At 40.5% G+C, this 18919-nt stretch overlaps 1 long non-coding RNA gene across 1 annotated transcript; it reads left to right on the plus strand.

Moving 5' to 3' along the window:
- Positions 1 to 921: 921 nt before the first annotated feature.
- Positions 922 to 18402, plus strand: LOC143157453 (uncharacterized). Its single transcript, XR_012994797.1, has 3 exons — positions 922 to 977; positions 15646 to 15782; positions 18268 to 18402. It is a non-coding gene; the product is annotated as an uncharacterized LOC143157453 (long non-coding RNA).
- Positions 18403 to 18919: the final 517 nt, after the last annotated feature.

Below are 18919 nucleotides of genomic sequence, written 5' to 3' on the forward strand. Positions count from 1 at the left end.
ACACAGCACAGCAGTCCCAAGGTCTCTGGCAGCAGTGGCTGACCCTGCTGGCTGTGGCACAGGCAGCTGTAGAACATGCTCCTTACCACCACCAGAGCTAGGGAAGGATTTTGGAACTAGAGAGCTGCAAACCTGCAGGCTCTGGGTAGCTGAGTGAGGCAGGGAGAGTTTAAAAAAAAAAAAAAAAAAAAAAAAAAAAAAGACAACTGCAAGAGGCAAGGGATACAGTGGAGGAGGAGGAGCTAAACCCTTAAAGTTTGTTTACTGTTTATCACCTTGCCTGTTTTGAGAAGAAGGAGCTGACCTGTCTCACTCCTGCAGAAAGTTCGCCTATCAAAATCAGGAGCAGAGGGGCTGTTGTGATGGACTGCCTAGATAAGGCTAGAAATTAAAGGACTAAAAAGTTGCTAATACGTACCTAGTCTCCTGCAAGAAAAGGGAAGGAAGCAAATGAAGGAGTTAATACCTTTTTTTTTTTTTTTCTCCTAGTCAAAGCAGCCTGCATTAGCTTGTTATGGCACTCAGGATGCTGTGTGAACTGGGAAGAAGATGCCTTTTGAATGATACGTGTGCTGGTTTTGGCTGGGATAGAGTTAATTTTTTCATAGTAGCTGGTATGGGGCTATGATTTGGATTTTTGCTGGAAGCAGTGTTGATAATACAGGGATGTTTTTGTTACTGCTGAGCAGTGCTTACACAGAGCCAAGGCCTTTTCTGCTTCTTACACCACCCCACCAGCAAGTAGGCTGGGGGTGCACAAGGAGTTGAGAGGGGACACAGCTGGGACAGCTGACCCCAACGGACCAAAGGGATATTCCACACCATATGACGTCATGCTCAGCATATAAAGCTGGGGGAAGAAGGAGGAAGGGGGGGAAGTTCGGAGTGATGGCATTTGTCTTCCCAAGTAACTGTTACACGTGATGGAGCCCTGCTTTCCTGGAGATGGCTGAACACCTGCCTGCCGATGGGAAGTGGTGAGTTCCTTGTTTTGCTTTGCTTGTGTGCACAGCTTTTGCTTTACCTATTAAGCTGTCTTTATCTCAACCCACGAGTTCTCTCACTTTTTCCCTTCCGATTCTCTCCCCCATCCCACCGGGAAGGGGGGGAGTGAGCAAGTGGCTGTGTGGTGCTTAGTTGCCAGCTGGGGTTAAACCATGGCAATACGCGGTTTGGAAAAACAGAAAAGTTATAGTGTTTTGGGGGTTTTCTGTGATCAGAAGAGGCTCACAAGACTGTATGATTCCTGTTTGTGTCTGGAGATTGCTTGTAGCAATTGCTTGTAGTAATGTGAACCCCGACACTAGGGCTGTAGCATTGCTGTGGCAGTGGATGAGGTGGCTATGCTTTAGGCATTGGTAGGCTGGCATAGACACATGCATATTTTTTTCCTTTTTTTTCTTATTCCTATCTAGGAAGGGAATAAACTGGAACAACCTTCCAAGGGACGTGGTAGAGAGTTTCAAGATGGATTGGACAGGGTGCTAGATAATCTCATCTAGGCTCCCTTTCCCACGAAAGGTTGGACCAGATGATCTTTCAAGGTCCCTTCCAACCTGGGCTGCTCTATGATTCCATGTTCTAAGACTGTAAAGCCCACTTGCATCTTCCTTGCAGTCTCCTCCACTGGAGGGTTACATGGGCCTAGGCAAAGGTGTGAGCTTAAATGCTGTAGTAACTTTGCAATAATTTCCTCTGTGATGCTTTTATTGTGGAGCAAGAAAGCTGATGTGTGTATAAACCAGGAAGTAGATTGCTCTTATTTGCTATAACCAAATCTGCCTATCTCTACGTGTGGATTGTCAGCTGTTTGAAGCCATACTACAGGCATCTTTGTTGCCATACTTGGTATCTCTTATTACCAATTTAATGTAGAGGTTCCCTGCATGTAACCCTATAGAGAGCATTTGTGTGGTAAGGTATAGTGATAAATTTTGTTGGCTTGAGTGATGACTTGCTTGAATATATCATGGAAAGGCACCTGAACGCCTTTAATACATGTGCATGTACATTTACATATGTCTTATTTATATGTACATGTGTATGTATGTGTATATATCTTTCATATAAATTTCACAATGCCAAAGAGAATCCATTTTAATATATTATTTTGCTGCCACATCAGCAATCTCATATGCACATAATAATATTAAATCTATCTATGTATATGTATGTCTGTATGTTTACCTATTAAGCTTACTAGGCTGTGCATATGGTGCTTATTTCTGCTCTGGGCATGGATTCCAATGTCTCATTCAAAACTACACTTAGACTGAAGGTCTTCCTTGGTGCAATCAGCAGCTGATTGTACTTTAAATATGCCATCAGTGGGATGCTCATCAGTGCTTAACAGTGTGAAACTGACAATACAGCTATTGTGTGACAGCTGTAAGTTATCCAGAGGAATGGAGAATTTTTGTTACAACTTGGACAGCTTAGTGGTAGAAAAGGGGTGAGAACAGAGAGGAGCTACTGTTTCAGGGACATGTGACATAGACATAAAACTTTTTTTTATAAAGAAGAGGCCTTAAAGGACATGATTAATCTGTTTTTCTGCATTCTCACAGACAAGAAGAACACATCAGGTATCTGATAGTCCAGCTCAGTTTGTCAATTTTTACATAGTTGCTGCTTCTTTTTCATTAGAATTTATCCTATCTGAGCAGAACTTCTGCTCTTATAGAAATAATATGGTGTACTAACTCACAGGAACTTGAGTTTCAGAAGCTGTGCATTTTAATGCAAGCAAAATGGAGATTCAAAAGTTAAGTGCTTAGTGCTAGTCTGTTCAGTGGAGAGTCTGGGTGGTGGGGAGAATGGCCAGGTGGTTCAGGAGAATGGCAAGACAATGGATGCTCTTACCTCCCACTGGTTTCTTGCTGACTGGTGTGATGATTTCTAAATGTGGGAAAAGGTTGGCAGCATTTAATTAGATCTTTGAGGAGAGTGGAGGTCACTTTGCCTAACTTGTATGTAGAGTTTGGTTTTCCTTATGTAACCAAAATGCTAACCAAAGACTTCCAGAATCAAAGTTGTCATGCATGGGCTAATTGTGTTATAATACAGTGCACATATATACATATATGTGCACTGTATTATATTTTTGTATATACTGAAATGGAGGGAAATGAAAGCCTGGAAAATTTAAGGAGTCTGGCCATGTAAGATGATGACAGGGGCAAAAACCCCCCTTAACTTCAGAGTCCTTGACAGTCCCAATGGCCATCAAATTACGCCTGTGCCCAAGTTTATTTCAGCTCATTTCCTCAGGAGCATCTGCCTTTATTATTGCTGAGAGAACGCAGTAGGAAGAGGATGGTTGGGGTGGAAACTAAACCCTTTCTTGGGAAATTTTTTGCATTTAATTTACTATTTGTGCTTGGCTGTACTTGGCATTGTACTTAGGTGTTTTAAAGCCAATGATTGTTGTTTAGGGGCCCTCTCTTAGCCTTTGGAATTAACCAGGCATGAAGAAAGGCTCGGCAGTGGGGTCAAGCGGGTTGACTGGGGGTCCTTTAGGTACCAGCACTGTCACCCTTTCACCTCCACTTCCAGCAGTGGCAGTGCCACCTGGTGATCCTTTTTCTCCTAACACAATTAAAAAAAAATTAGTTGCCAGGACTGCAGTATGCTTTCCAAAATATTGCCCAGGTTCCTCAAAAGCTTTTGCTGATAGCTAAATTTTCTGCCCAGCAGATGGCATGATTGTACAGTGCCTGAGACCTACTTGGGAATGTAAAACTGTATTTCTCTTAAATTGGATTTTTCTAGGTGCTGTTCAGCCAGTTAAGATTACGCAGAGTAATTGCACAGTGATATGTACGCTTCTTGTTCCAAAGCAAACAGGGAGCATATTGTGTCTGTCAGTATCTTTGGAGGAGATGGTCCTTTTGGACAGCATAAGTCGTTCAGCTTTGTTGTATTCTAAAGTTGAAGCCATTGTGTTTAAACTGAATGGTGCCACTTGGTTTCTAAAATGCAGGAAATGATGGAGGTGGTTTTGGTGGACGTGGGCAATGAAGTGTGTCTGAATGGGGTCTAGAAACTTACTGGGGTGGACCCTGAGCTCTTGGTGCCCCTCTCCTGGGAGTTGTACCCCCATGTCCCCACTGTGGCCCCTCTGCTAGCTCACTGCACCTCTTTCCAGCTGCTCATGGTCAAACCTAGAAGTTCCCAGAGGGGAATATGAAGAATTGTGAGTGAGGCAGGATAACGCTCTTTCCTGCTCTTAGCCTCTACCCTGGACTGTGTCTGATTCTTTGCCAGCACACCGTGACGTACAGATGTTTGTTTCCTTAAAGACGTTAGTATAGCTCATTTCAGAATGGATTTTACAGTTATTTAATAAATAACACCTTGTAAGTGAATTTCTAGCAGAATTTGTGCACGATACTATTCTGAAATGCCTCATAGTGTTTGGAGGAAAACTGTATTCTATTGTGCAATTAGAGGCAGTTTTAGGTTGGCTCAAGGCTTTTTAGGTTGGATTGCTCCCTGCTAATGTTTGTAGTTGCTATCTATATGGGTCAAAGTAAATATTTTGATATTGTGAGCTGCTTTATATTAAGTATGGAGTTTACAAATGTAAAAAATTGCTTGTAGCTAGCACAGACACTTTTCTTCCCCGCCTCTGCCCTGTATAGCAAACTTGCGGAAAGTAGAGAAATGCTCTGTGAAGAATCCGACATCTGCCTTACTTTTGTTGCTTTTCTCAAAAGAAGTAGGGAGAGAGTAACTCATCAGCGAGCTCTCGACATTGTAACTACTGTCACTGACTCCTCTCATCTGTGAAGATGGATTCAGAGTGTCAATGTAGATGCACGAGTGGAGCTTTTCCAGCTTTGCCACACCTAAAAAACTCTGAGAGCAATGTAGCCTGAGCCACATCCCTAAAAATTTTTATGGGTCTCTCATGGAAGATGTCTGTAGAATCTGTGATTAAATTTAAGGAGAAAAACAGTGCAGTTACTACATAACGTTTCTTACTGCACTTTCCAAAAAAGAGTGCTTATGCAGATGCTGCAAGTCCATGATCAAGCACAGAAGATAATCAGATTTGATAATCAGAATGATCAATGTCACTTAAATCCCACGCTTTGAATTGTCCCAGAATTCATTCTGATCAAATCTTATTGCAAGTCTTATTTAAAAATATGAACTCTGTCAGAAACTGAAACAATCTTATTACTTAGCAGTATTTGCTCTTGTCATTGCTGACAATGGTTGTGGAAGCCATTTCATAACTCTCTGAAACTTGAAAAGGCCAAACCTGAAAAAGATGTGATCCAGATATACCCTTATGAAAAACTATCAAATGTCCTCATTGCAGGCGAGTACTTAGAAGTCTTTGATTTTGCCTGTGCTCATACACTGCAGACCAGAGTGTGTTAGGTAGATAGTTGTGCGTTCCTGTTCATGCAAACAGCAGGAGTACAGAAGGGGAGTTGCACTGGGAGAGAATTTACTCTGCTTAGTGAAAATATAGCTGCACAGTGCACAACAAAAAACTGTCCTCAGTTGCAGCTGTCCAACAGTGCCTCTAAGCTGGATTCATTTTTATACATTTACACTGCCATACACATGTTTTAGGTTAAAATAACTTAGCTTCTATTAATCTTTGTAATAGACCCTTACAGATCCACTTCAAGGCTGCCTCATCTTGTTCTCCTTTTCTATTAAATCCATGGAAATGTCTTTAGAGGATATTTTCCTAATCCTCTCCTGGATTTGAACTTTTGTTTTCTTTGTACTGTACTCAGCTCCCAGTTGGAGAGGAATTGCTGTTGTTTGCTTGATGAGCTACTCATCTGCCAGGAAGCTGCATGAAGCCAGATTGCTTTCTCCTATCCTCACTCTGTGATGCATAGAAGCTGAGTCTTGACACCATGTCATCAGCTACAAGGAGTTAGAAATAGTATTTTGTATAGGTTTCAGAATAGTTTAATAAATAATTTGCAAAGACTGGACAGGCCAAAGTACTATTACTAGAAGTTTTTATGCCAATAAAACTTTATAAAAAGACCGCACATGGCTGGAAGCCATAGCCAGTGATCCGGGTGTTTAGATGAGATGTTAGAGCCGGTGCCCCTACCAGGAAACTTTGGCTTACTTGGATTTGTTCTAGAATGGAGGTCAGTAGAGTTTAAAAACCAGTTAGTGCAGTTGTCCAGCCTGCAGCAGCTCTGCTGATTGATACAGGTCTGCTGATGCTGGGTGCAACCTTTTTCTTGAAATACTTTGCCCCTTTGGGAGACTCGGACCCTTCACCAGGCATTAGTTTTCTCCATCCATCCTTTCTTGCGCTATGTGCAGTTCAGCCTTACAGACCAGAGAAGGACATTTACCTATCAATGGCCAACTTTGCTAATGTTTGTGGGGTTTTTTTTATATTTCCTGTGAGGATCAAATGCACAATTCTGTTGCTTGCTCTAGATAGTGAAACTGAAGATCTTTGTATTCTGCATAGGCCCATCCCTGAGTGCCTTGCTTTTTCTTCCAGAAGAAGCATAGGAACAAGTGTTAGGATCCAAAAGGCAATTTGGCAAGCTGCCACCTTAGATATTTTATCCCTTCTCATCTAGATATATCTGCAGAAGGGCATCTAATTGCTGCTTGAATAGCCCTGTTGTTTCTGCCCCAGAAAACTTGCCCCGTGGGGATATAATCAGTGGTTGTCTCTTTGACAACCAGGCTGCACAGCTTCTGCTGCTGGAACTGTTCCAGCTTTTCCCATTCAGTGTGGCTGCAGGTGCTTTTCCCAAACTGTGCTTTCCAGTTAGGACTGTAGTGGGAGTATTTTCATTCACTTCAGGGGACAATGGATCAGACCTTAACGAATAACAAAAAGGCTACAGCAAGAGATATATGCATTTGCAGGAAAACTTTGATGTAAAAGGTTTCTGATTTCTACCATTGTTACTGAGCCTGACTCTTCTCTTCTTTCAGGTGTATTAAGTAAATTCTTTGATGTAGCTTGCTCATCTATAAGGTGGTGGTGTGACACCTATTTATCTACTGTGCTACTTTTTAAGAGGTATATATTTATAGACTGTTTTAAAGATGAAGAAAACTAATTAGACTGACTTAATGGTTCTTTTTCTTGAGAGCTAAGAAGACAAGAAGGTATAATGCCTCCTAACTTCTTAAAATTAATTCAGTCACATCCTCTCTTTTCCCCAGAAATACTGTTTTACTAGATAAGTGATAGTTCTGTGCAAATGTGCTTTGCATTGGGGTAAGAACACTGAATATGGTATTAATCAAAGTTTTAACTGGGTCAAATACTCAGCTGAATATAAACTGGCTGAGGTCCACTGAAGATCTGCCAATATGCAGATTTGGCTCAGAACATTTGATGAAGCTAAAGTAATGCTGAATGCATTCTTCAAATGGTGCCCTTCCCCAGGATTGCATATTAGGTGGAATTCCTCAGACACCAGAACAGATTAACTGCTTATAATAATAGCAAAGTACAAACAAGCAAACAACACCTCCCAACCAAGTCACATGTTTTCCTGTTATATTCCTTTTCAATGCCAATCTCCTCTACTGTTCTAACAATCTTGCAGCCAATTAGGTTGGCCATAATAACAAAAGTTCATTATAATAATTTATTTAAAAGAACAACATTGTTTTTGCAAGAATAATGTGCCCTGGATGCTGTATGTATAGTGGCACTAGGACTCTCCACCTCCTTCCAAGGTCACTTGAAAGCAGTTGTGAGAACATGGACTCTAGTGTGTAAGTACCTCATTAAAAATGAGTGCAGTGCAGGGAGGGTGGAGACCAGCCCAAGACTAGGGCTCGCAGGCATTACCACAGGAAAGCCAATAAAATGTATTTTAATTAAAGCTACTCAGCTTTGCCTCTGCTTGAAAAACTTTTAAAATGGATTCCCTCCCTTTCTTTTCCTGATTGCAAGGTAACCACTTCATCTTTTTGGAAGTGCTATTCTTACAATTTGTCACAGTGATTAATTCCTTCTCCCTCTTACATCTTATTTGCACAAAGAAAGAATTGAACAGTATACATCAGCACAGAAGTGGCATCATGGGATGTTTATGTCAACTTTGTAATTAAAGAAGAATGGTAAATGTGGCATGTCAGTGTAATAAATTAATTAGAATTGCTAGGGGGAAAAAAAGTCTCACTTTCATTGTTTCTTCCACAATGGCCTGGAAAAGATAAAATTTGTTCTTAGCTGTATGTTGAAACACATGCTTTTTTGGCAGGATCTGTATGAACGTCTGTCGTGGTTTAACCTCAGTTGGCAACTAAGCACCACGCAGCCGCTCGCTCACTCCCCCCACCCGGTGGGATGGGGGAGAGAATTGGAAGAGCACAAGTTAGAAAAACTCGTGGGTTGAGATAAAAACAGTTTAATAATTGAAATAAAATGATAATAATAATATGATAATAATAATAATACACAAAGCAAGTGATGCACAGTACAATTGCTCACCACCTGCCGACCGATGCCCAGCCAGTCCCCGAGCAGTGGCCCCCCCGGCCAGCTTTCCCCAGTTTATGTACTGAGCATGACGTCACATGGTATGGAATGTCCTTTTGGCCAGTTTGGCTGTGCCCCCTCCCAGCTTCTTGTGCACCTCCAGCCTTCTCAGTCAGTAGAGCATGGAAAACTAGAAAGTCCTTGGCTAGTGTAAGCATTACCTAGCAACAACTAAAACATCGGTGCCTTATCAACTTTGTTCTCATCCTAAATCCAAAACACAGCACTGTACCAGCTACTAGGAAGGAAATTAACTCTATCCCTGCTGAAACCAGGACAACGTCAATTTTAGGGATATATAGCAAAAGCAAGACAACAATGCCAACACAGAGTTTCTGAAAGCAGCATTCAAGCTGCAAAGTAAGTATCAAGAAGGGGAGGTGAAGTAACTCACGGAGATTTGACCTGGAAACCGGTAAAGATATCAGGACCCAAATAACCTTGGTCTCTCATACAAATTCTTCTGCTGATCCAATATGTGGCAGGCACAAGTCTTTGACATTGGTCTCTTCCAAAATGTAATGATTTCAATTGAAAAATAGCCACTGAGTCCTCAGGGTTGGCTGCAGTCATGGTGGAAGTGGTGGGTTTACCTTTACATACAAATGTTGAACAAGAGCTCTCCAGGTGCTCAACCTATATGTGATTGGGGCTGTGCTTCAAATTTTCAGAACAGCCTTAATTTCTGAGTTTTTGCTTCAAATTAGTGAGGCTATCTATATATCATTTTTATGCACCAGCTTCTTAGTATCTGCCTTGTCTCCCATCCACCCCTCTAGCTTTTACCATCATATTTACCACTCTGTGCTAATGTACTGTGGGAGAGATTTTCAGTTGCACAGTTACTGCTGGAGGAGAATTAAATCTTAGTGCTAGTGCACTACAACTTCAATAGAAATATCAGCTTTCTGGTTTGAGAGACTGATATAGTCATGGACTTTTTTTCAAGTCATCCTTCTTGGCCTTTTTTGTGCTTTTAGCTTTGCACACAAATACTAAACAAGACCCATTGGTGTTTCATAAGATATGTAGTCCAGCTCAAACAAAATGACATGAACTTCCTTCTGCAGCTTCTCTAAGTTTACATACCCCCATGCCCAATGTGTGCTGAAAGCTGAAATGATGTGATATCAAGAGTGAGTGTCACTGTTCAGTCTTGTTACCCCATAAGCAGAATGGTATTATTTCTCTTTTGTGATGGAGAATGCTGGCTCAATCCTTAACGAACATACCTTCAGACCAGTCCCACCCACCTACCCCTTCCTCGCCTCAGGTGACTGTGGCAGAGCAGGTACTTGTTTTTTCCCCAGGCTGATAAACAAAATCTTGTGCATCTGCTTGCTTCTACCAGCTAGGCAAAAGAACCCCATCAAAACCAAATAAAAAACCCGCTTCATCATGGGCACCCTTTCTACCCTGTAAAAGGCTAAAATAAACTGCCCCTCGCCCACCCCTTCGTGAAGTGTGGGCAAACTGAGCCTTTGTCTTTCTGCCAGCAATGTTTTCCCTTCAGAGAAGGAGAGCAGCCATGGGGCAGGGGTGCCCATGACCCGCTGACTTGTGGCCTGGGCCAGTCCCGCTGCTGCTGGGCCGGCGCTGCACCTAGCGGACAAGCGGCGGAAAACCAACGATTTCTGGACAGCGCCAGCCGTGCTGCACCATCACGTTCACTGCCCCATTGCATTATTAACATAGTACGAATCATAATTTCATCTCGGAGGATGCTTACAGTATTACAATATTTTATTTAAACTTTGTTACCAGTTATGTAAATCCAGGAAAAATCCAGAAGGACACGAAGACCTGTGATAATGGATCAAAGAAGCACCTTTATGTTCCCCATCTATCTAAGTGCACCCCTCATGCCTGACTAAAGCCTGATGCTCCAGTGAAAGATGGGAGAAATCCTTTGGAGGGAATTAAGAGACATTTTCTTTCTACCATCTGACTTTTAGCCCTTTACAATCTATTAAAGAAACTCCTTTCTATGTAGGCTTTTAGAACGGCCTATTCAATTGAACTTCAGTTTTCTCGTGGTGAATGCAAGAGGCAAGTTTCTGCAGGACATGAAGGCCTATTGCATTGCTCCATGTTTGCCTGTGCCTTCTAACTGTTGATTTAAACGGCTTACATACACTGTAGTGTAAGGGCTGCCTGTGGGCCCAGACAAAGAAGGCTGCTGCCTCACGTGGCTGGCAGCTATACCAGGGAAGGGCCAGAAATTAGTTATTTCTGGCAGTTCATTCTCCACCAGAAATCTAGGTTTGGGAAGGTGCAGTGGTGGAAAAGTTTGGGAAGGGATGACATGTCACAGCTGTGGTGACCACTGATGCTTCCCTTTCCAGCCCAGTCGTCCTCATAGCACTTTGTCCCATGCCCCACCATATGGGGACACTGCAATAACCCTTGGCCTGTGTGTACAGAGGGGAACCTTGTGGCTGATGCTTGCAGCACCCCATATGCGAGGGCTGAGACAGGCTGTAGCTCTCCTAGGAGCTCAGCAGTTTTTAACAAACTTTCTGATGCTTCTCAAAGTCAAGACCACAACAACAAAGTAATTTTTTTCCTGAGGTGACATTAGGATAAGTTTTGCCATATTCCTTGTTAAGCATTTGAATAAAACCAGTTCCTGGTTGTGTTGTTAATAAATACCCCAAAATATTTAGCACATGATGGTGGCAGTAGGGGATGTACTAGAAAGGGAAATGATCTATTTTCCATCTGATTGTTTAAAAACAAGTCTTAAATTCAGGATTATCGCTCCCAGACACTGTTAATATTAAGTTAGCTTGAGAGAAACTAGTGTTGTGCATGCATGTTGTGAAAAACATTAGATGGTAATGTGTTTTGGACAGAACAATGAAAAAAGTCGATAGAAGGGATTCTGTGAAGTACACATTAACTTACAGTTATTGAGGTGATGTAAATATTTTAAAGACTTGTGTATTGTAGGGCATAGCCAGCTGTGATTCATTAAAAAGACATGAAAAATTACAGAGAATATACTCATTCATCTGATGTCCCAGAGCAGGAAGAAAAAGCTTCATGCACAGCCCCAAGGAAAGGCTATGCCAGTACCAGCTTAGCCCCAACCATGCCAAGTACATGGTGGAGTTTTCCAAGGCTTCACCTGTCTCTGTTCTCTCTTGCTGTTAACGTCATGTAATAAAAATTATTGCTTATCTCTTGTCCTAATCTGGCTGGTCAGTGCATATGGCATATAATACAATATTATTTGCTTTATCGCTGGAGTTTGGTTACTCCTTATCTTTCTGTTTATGAAGAAGCTAGGGTCAATTTGATGGTTTTTTTTCCCAATGTGCATTTCAAGGTAGGCACCCAAAGAATAAAGTTATATTTTATAAACAGGATCAACTGAACAGTAATAAAACCACATAAACATAACATGGCAAAGATAGAAAACAGGTCTGACATATGTTTCTGGATAAACCTGAGATATTGAAAATACAGTCTTTCAAAAGTGAGGTTCTTCAGAGGAAGGATAAAACCTGTTGTGAATAACTTGTTGCGGGTGTGGTTACTTACTGTTGAAGTTTGAACTGTAGCAATAATACTTATTAACAGAACAAAAACAGCTTACAATTGATTAATTATGAAATGCAAAGTGCTCTTGTTAAGCAGAGTTACTTCTGATGCCAGTTAAGAAAACTTATAAATCACTGAATCCAGAACTTGCTATTTCTGTGAAAAATACTATCAATACTGTTCATCTGGCATGCTGTCCAAGTCCATGAGTTCATTATGAAATTGTAGCTCTAGAGCTAATAAAAATAAACAATGCAATATCCTTTCAAAAGGGGAGAACTAGACATGAAAGATAGCAAATACCAGTAAGTATATTAGTATGAGTGGGTGGAAGAAGACATTTTTTGTCACAAAAGTAGTTCCAAAGAGTGCATTTGAAGTCATGACCTCTGACATTCAGCAAAATATGGTAGAAGTGAAATGGCACACTTCATTATTCAGCTGCTGTTATGTGCAGGATGAAGAACAGCAAGGAAGTGAGGCAAAAGTGGGCTGACTAGACAAGATTATCAAGTGGTACAAATAACAGAGTTGAAACTTTAGGACTAGACACAAAAATCTGTAAAATGTAGAAAAATCCAAGACAGCTGTTAAAAGATATATACAATTATTCTTCAGCCTAAGTCCTTTGTGGCTGGGGATGACAGCACCAACTAGGTACTGTCAGTGAGTCAAACAGATAAAATCTTTACAACAAAACATTAAATGAGTGCAAGCATTTAATGTTTCTAAACAGCAGGGTTCCGAGATTGATGGAAGGCAATAGGGGTCCTTTGGAGAACTTTGAACTCTCTTCAGATGTTTCAGCTGTTTTATGTATTTATGCTTTGTATAATTCAGATGTGTATTTGGCAGAACACAGATTTTAGATATTGTTGTTCCTAGTTAAGGTTCATCAGCTGGTTGATGTTAACATATAGTTAAAATTGCAAATGATATAAAAAGATTTGCCTATCTTGCACATACTGACAAACAATAAAAACAAGCAGTACTTTGATATGTAAACTCAATCTGTCTTTATTAAATGGGGCTGAAACTGCTCCAATGATAAAAAAAAATCAAAATGCATCTTTTAATGTTATTTCAATGAGTTCAGACCATAAAAATACTTAGTTGCCTTTCTCCCCTCTGATGTCACTGGAAAGTTAGGTTTATAAATATCTTTGTGGATAAGGCCTCTGGTGCCAAGGAATTTTAGCTGTGGATCAGGAACCTGTTATCCAGGCTTTGCATTCTGCAAAACAGTTGTCCAACAGTATATGAGAGCAAATATAAAGGAGTTGGCAGGGCAGAGCAGTAAACCAATGGAGCAAGATTGTAGACAACATAACAGGCTGTGAGATCTAGAATATTGGTTCACAATTTATGTTGAAGGTTGGCTATAGGTTATTTTTTGAGGTATAATGGAAAAGGAAACATTTAAGATTGTCTTTCTGTGTTTATATGCAGCTTCTTTGCCCAGAACAAACATGGTGGTGCAGAGTAAGCTATGAAGGCTTCATTGGCCTCTCCAGTGGGGAATTAACCCCCTGTAATGGAATGAGAGATGGTGTGGGTAGTGAAGGACAGCTTCTCTTTGATATAACAGAGGAGAAGAAAAAACAAGGGGTGGCCAGGGAAGAAATATGGACTAGGAAAGTCAATGTCTAAATTAATTTAAGCTGTGTAAGCTTGTATTTGTCAAGGCTAGAGAACAGAGTGGTACAATGTAGTGGTGCAAGATGAGAGCCTTCACCAGCTTGATGGTTAGAGAAGAGTTTCTTGGAATCATAGAATCATAGAATCATAGAATCATTGAGGTTGGAAAAGACCTCTAAGATCATCGAGTCCAACCGTCAACCCAACACCACCATGCCCACTAAACCATGTCCCTAAGCGCCTCATCTACACGTCTTTTAAAAACCTCCAGGGATGGGGACTCCACCACTTCCCTGGGCAGCCTGTTCCAATGTTTCACCACTCTTTCAGTAAAGAAATTTTTCCTTACATCCAATCTAAACCTCCCCTGCTGCAACTTGAGGCCATTTCCTCTCGTCCTATCGCTTGTTACTTCGGAGAAAAGACCAACACCCACCTCACTACAACCTCCTTTCAGGTAGTTGTAGAGAGCGATGAGGTCTCCCCTCAGCCTCCTTTTCTCCAGGCTGAACAGTCCCAGTTCCCTCAGCCGCTCCTCATAAGACTTGTTCTCCAGACCCCTCACCAGCCTCGTTGCCCTTCTCTGGACACGCTCCAGGACCTCGACGTCCTTCTTGTAGTGAGGGGCCCAAAACTGAACACAGTATTCGAGGTGCGGCCTCACCAGTGCCGAGTACAGGGGCACAATCACTTCCCTACTCCTACTGGCCACACTATTTCTGATACAGGCCAGGATGCCATTGGCCTTCTTGGCCACCTGGGCACACTGCCGGCTCATGTTCAGCCGGCTGTCGACCAACACCCCCAGGTCCTTCTCTGCTGGGCAGCTTTCCAGCCACTCTTCCCCAAGCCTGTAGCGCTGCATGGGGTTGTTGTGGCCCAAGTGCAGGACCCGGCACTTGTCCTTGTTGAACCTCATACAGTTGGCCTGGGCCCATCGATCCAGCCTGTCCAGGTCCCTCTGCAGAGCCTTCCTACCCTCAAGCAGATCAACACTCCCGCCCAACTTGGTGTCGTCTGCAAACTTACTGAGGGTGCACTCAATCCCCTCATCCAGATCATCAATAAAGATATTAAACAAGACCGGCCCCAGTACTGAGCCCTGGGGAACACCGCTCGTGACCGGCCGCCAACTGGAAGTAACTCCATTCACCACAACTCTCTGGGCCCGGCCATCCAGCCAGTTTTTGACCCAGCGCAGAGTCCACCTGTCTAAGCCGTGAGCCGCCAGCTTCTCTAGGAGAATGCTGTGGGAGACAGTGTCAAAGGCCTTGCTGAAGTCCAGGTAGACCACAATAATAATAATAATAAAAAATAATAATTTTTACTGAAGTTTATTAGCAAGGTCACAGTGACAGTGTACTGTGTACTCTGTTGTACAGTGTGCTTAAAAATCACCTAGAAAAGCAGATGAGTAGTAAGATGACAATTATTTGCTTATGCCAGTAAGTTACTATGGGTACCTTCCTTTTAAAGGACAACTGAGTTAGGATTCTTCATCCTGGAAAAGATGTGAGGAAGGATATGATAGATGTGTAAAAAATCACTATTGGCTTGGAAAGGGACTGATTGTGTTCTGTAATCAAGAATTAGGGCATAACAGAGAGCTAGAGGGTGGCAGGTTCAAGGCAAACAGAGGGTGGTAATTCTTCAGGCAACATGCAGTTAAGCTGTGGAAATTCTTGCTTTCACAACATCCTGTGGCTAAAGGTTATGTGGTAGGCAAGATTATTATATGCCACAGAAATCCACCGAGGGCTACTAAATGCACAGGAAATATGTCTAGCTCCTTAAGTTGCAAATGGGTGTATTGGTCGGAGGAAGGGTTAAAATATGCTTCTTTATTCTTTATTATTCTTCTTTATTCTATTTATTTTTTTTATTATCTGTGTTCAGCTTTTGTTGGAGATGAGGCACAGGATTTAATGAACTTCTGATATGGATTCCTTTAGGGTTGTGATCTGGAAAGACGACAGAGTTGAATTAATGGCATTCTCTTGAAGTCTATTTGAGAAGATGAAGTTGAATGAGAAAATCCTCCAAAGATCGCATGAAAGAAATAGACAATAGAGAAAAGCCAAAAATCAAGGTAGGACAAGATTTTAAAGCCAATGAGTGTGGTTGTCACTTATGCAGTGTGGTTGTCACTTATGCTAAAGTTGAAGAAACAAGGATATTTTAAAGACTTAGCAGAGATTTTAAGAGTGTTTTTAGCGGAGTGTAAATGATAGAAGCTAAAATATAACAAGCACACAAATGACCTTGAAAAATAGTATCAGTGGATATATACTTTCTATGAGTTTAGGAATGAGTAAGATGAGGTTTTTGAATGAGGAAAGTCACATTAAATGTGAGTTTCTTTGGGAGAGTAGAGACTATATCATACTGTGTATGATTATATTGCTAAAGAAAAAGGCAGAAGCAAGAAAATAAAAGAGAGTGAATTTCAGGTATATCAGAGATGGAATGGGCATGATGATGGGGACTATAGAAGGTAAATGTTAGATGTGAAACTTGAGTTTATAGTTAGGGTAGAGGAGACTCTTGACAAGGAAGGAGGTCTGCTTATGATGCTCAGAAGAACTTCATTTATCCTAAGAATGCCATAAACTGGGTCTAAAGTACAAACAGAAGCGGAAGGATGCTCGAAGTTTTCTAGAAGGATAGATTTTGGGATGACAGCCATATTTCCTCAGATGAGGCAGTAACTCTCAAAACTTTTTCACCAATGATTACAAATCCACCACTGTCACAGAAGTAAAAATGTATTTTTTTTAATTAAAAAAGTTCTGGAGAATTACTGAAAAGGCAGAGATTTAGGTGTTTTAGGCATTAGCCAAATGTTCATGGTCAGGTCAGGAGAAGCTGTGGAGTTTAAGGGTAGAATGAACTATCCTGATCATGTAGACCATATATGAATGAACTCCAGTACAGATAAACTTTGTCCCAAGGGTTTGATCCAATGACTCCAAATAAGACTTTAATTTTAGTTTTGTGGAGTTAAACTTAGAGACTTAAGATATTATTATTTCAGTGTCTCAAATATAAAGGAATATAATTTAGTCTGCCTCTAGTATTTCGAACCACAAAATTATCACTGGCTTTTGAGAGACTACAAGGTGATACATTTATAACAAATATTTTAGGTTCCATTTCCCCCAATTATGAAATTCTGATGCAAGTTTTAAGTAGGCAAAGAAAATAAGATACTCACTCTGATTAATAAAATTTCAAATGTTTTCATAATTGAAAATATATCTTAGACAAAGCTGAATGCAGTTTTTATACTTTCTGTTCCAGACAAACAAAATCTTGTCATTGAAATACTGATTTCACAATGTAAAACAGATGTATGATTATTTACGGGGATCATAAACTGTTTGGCTAATAAGTATAAAATATGATAAACTTATTTATTCCAGATCTATCTCTGGCCAACAGCCAGTTGAAAAATTGTTAAAAAATGTTCAATGAAACAATAATATTCTGCTCTGAAAAACTTGTAAGAGGGTATTTGTGAAAACAGAAATGTCAATCTTCAGGTCACTGTTTCAAAATATAATAAAATTAATTTCGTGTTTTGTCATTGACTGTGTCTTTAAAGAATCTAGCATGATACAAAGTATGCCATGGAAAGAGTCAGCAACAGCCTAAAGCTAACTCAAGAAAAGATTGCACATTCGGATAGGGGGGACAAAGGTGGGGGAGTGCAGAGAGGGAGGGGAGAAAGGAAACAACATGTCTGAAACTTACATACAAAAAAGGTAGATTTTCATAGCTTTATATGTAAAATCACATAGTAATTTTTTTCTATTATTTAGTTGGTTTTCATGAGATGTCAGGCTATACATGGACACCTAAATGCTTTTGAAAATCTGGATCTGCTTATCTTAAATTACATGTGCAAAAGCACATCTATATTACACACATTCTTCTCCCCCACAGCTGCTCCACTTCTTTTCTCTCAAAAATTTTATGCAAAAGAAAATAATCATGATCAAAGGAAAATGTTTTGCAACCTAGCTAGTCCTAAGATAGCTGTCAAATAACACAGAAAATGCAAACAGTATTCTTCACAAGAACTATAAATTAAGAAAGGAAAAATACCTCTAACAGGTCAGCAGAAAATAAATAACTGAAAATAGCAGTATGAATTTGAACCCAATGCATGCTATTACTTTAAAAGAGATACGATTTCAAACAGCAAGGCAAAGAGAAGTTACTTGGCATAAGGTAATATTAAACCAAAGAAAAATCATAGTTACTTTGCAATGAGGCTGTGGTGAGTAATTTGAAAACACGGACCTACTCCAAAGCCCCTTGAACTAGTCATATAATTTCATCCTCTTCAGCAAGCCATTGATCAAGCCCGACATTAATAAGAGAGACAACACACTTTCTGAGTGAAAAGTCATTTGAGAAAATAAGTGAATAATTGAGTTCACAGGCAGATCAGTATGGACACAAACTAGTAATGAATAGAAAGAACTGGCTATATTCTATTGTACATTATTACTTAAATACTGTTATCACTTTTGACCTGAATTACTAGCTCTAAATCTGATGCCTTGCAGATTTTTCTACATAGGAGGAATGAAAGATAAAGAAGATAGATATCTTTGATATATTTCTGTTTGCTTGCAAATGTAAAAGGTCCGGAGGAAAAAAAAGAGCAAACTTACAAACTGGACCAGATTCCTCTGCTGCATTTCCAAGATCTGTTAGGTGAGATGAATTCTTTTTTCTTATGCACTGTGCTCTGTTGAACCTATCTTCCCTTTTCTTTTTTCTTCCATCTATTTTCTTTCATTGTTTTTCAACTCATAGCTTTCTCTTTTAGTGCAGCATGAAAACTAGTGCACATAGAAGACCCTGTAGATCCTAGCAATTTAAATTCTTGTATACAAATAAAATCTCTTTCTGTGTGTTTGAAATGGGTCCATATAGCACTTATGTTTTCACATACATGGCATGAAGCCTGGCATTTTGCAGTACTGGAGCTTAACTTTTGACTGTGTGGTATAGCTGGTCTTAAATGGAAAAACCTTAGGAAGAAGAATATCTTGACTGAGGTCACTGAAATCCTGTTCTTACAGGATGAAGGTGTGTATTTTATCCTGAGCTTGCTCCAGCAAGTTCCACTGAGTCTTTCTTTAGGACTTTGGTCTTTCAGAGATTTATAGTATTCCCATAGGTCTAAAAAACGGTATTTCTTGAATACAGTTT

The sequence above is a fragment of the Aptenodytes patagonicus genome, chromosome 2 (genome assembly GCF_965638725.1).
Source record: "Aptenodytes patagonicus chromosome 2, bAptPat1.pri.cur, whole genome shotgun sequence".
In the NCBI taxonomy this organism is placed as follows: domain Eukaryota; kingdom Metazoa; phylum Chordata; class Aves; order Sphenisciformes; family Spheniscidae; genus Aptenodytes; species Aptenodytes patagonicus.